The 1,484-nt window shown below is 40.8% G+C and overlaps 1 protein-coding gene across 3 annotated transcripts in view; it reads left to right on the forward strand.

Moving 5' to 3' along the window:
- The window catches only part of SETX (senataxin), a 77,281-nt gene that overhangs the window by 4,522 nt on the left and 71,275 nt on the right, over nucleotides 1–1,484 (forward strand). The window lies entirely within an intron of this gene.

The raw sequence follows: 1,484 nt of genomic DNA on the forward strand, positions 1-1,484 counted from the left end.
TCCTTTATACTCTAAAAAGTCAATGGAAAAAAATATTCTCGGCTGAGGATTAATCACAACAAAAAGATGTCATTTGAATTTTAGGGTAATATGCATTCAAAACTGCCAAGTTTCTTTACCCAAGTATTCAATTCATGTTTCTTAACCTTTTTTTGTCCCTTCTCTCCCTTCCTGAAAGGAAACAGTTGAGACATTTCTGTGCATTTCCCATGAATTTTAATACTAGCAATGTAGTATATATCTGTGCACTGTATGTATATGTGTGCTTTATACATAAAAAGAATAGGGCTGACCAAATTTTATCTCTTTGAGGATGACATCACCCCTGATGAGAATGCATGGTTAGGTCAGTGGTCGGCAAACTGCAGCTCGGCAAACCGTGGCTCGCGAGCCACATGTGGCTCTTTGGCCCCTTGAGTGTGGCTCTTCCACAAAATACCGACTTCTGCGCATGGGCCACGAAGTTTCAATCGCACTGTACGTGCACGTCCGCACATGGTATAGTTCACTTCATAAACTAGATGGACCTAACCCCGTGGTTGGCAAAACGTAGCTTGCGAGCCACATGCAGCTCTTTGGCCCCTGTAGAGTGGCTCTTCCACAAAATACCACGTGTGGGCAAATTCATGTGCATCCATACTTTGTAAACAAGAGAAAACCCTTCTCTGTGGGAGTTGTTGGTATGGGTTAGTACTTATGGATTTTCATGTTTCCAGGGATTTCTTGAACGTGGCTTTTGGGAGTGTAAAGGTTTCTTGAGCTTTTGACTCTGCCTCAGTACTTCAGGAGAACATGCAAAATCCATGCTTTGGAAACATGGAGAGTTCTCTGTCTGAATGTTTTCCTTCAATACTAGTGGCCCGGTGCACGAATTCATGCACATTGAACAGAAATTAATTAGAAGAAATATTTTAATATCGCTATTCGCCCTTTATAATAGAAGGGTCAACCAAATCCATGATCAACAATGACAGATGGAAACACACACATGCCATTGGCACCAGCGAGAGCTTTATATGTATCGTGCATGTGCGAGTCAACTTAGTCTCTTATAGATATAGAATAAACTTGCTTAATTACAACTGCTTTCTGATTTAGCTAAACTTTTTCTAGCCCAAGGAAGCGCACCAACTTCTCTTTCAGATAATTGTTAGCAACACAGCAGTAAATATCAACATGAAGCAGATTATTATTGTAGATCACGCAGGGAGAACAAAGGGTAAAATATTGAACTGCAGCAGTGTTTGACTATATTCTGCTCAGCGAGAAAACCTGAAGTCATTTTCAAGGTCCACCATTTCTTTTTAGTTGGGTCAAGTTTCTGAGCTTTCTAAATGTCTGTTTTCTGGCTAATGAAAAGAAAATAGGACTCCACCGAGTTTCCTATCTACCTACTCCAGGACTTCTGTGAGGACCAAATGAGATGAGGCACAGGAAAACACTTCACAGACATTTGGTTAAAGTGTGAAATGTTTGCACCTGGC

Source organism: Myotis brandtii, unplaced genomic scaffold (assembly GCF_000412655.1).
Source record: "Myotis brandtii unplaced genomic scaffold, ASM41265v1 scaffold699, whole genome shotgun sequence".
Taxonomy (NCBI): Eukaryota; Metazoa; Chordata; class Mammalia; order Chiroptera; family Vespertilionidae; genus Myotis; species Myotis brandtii.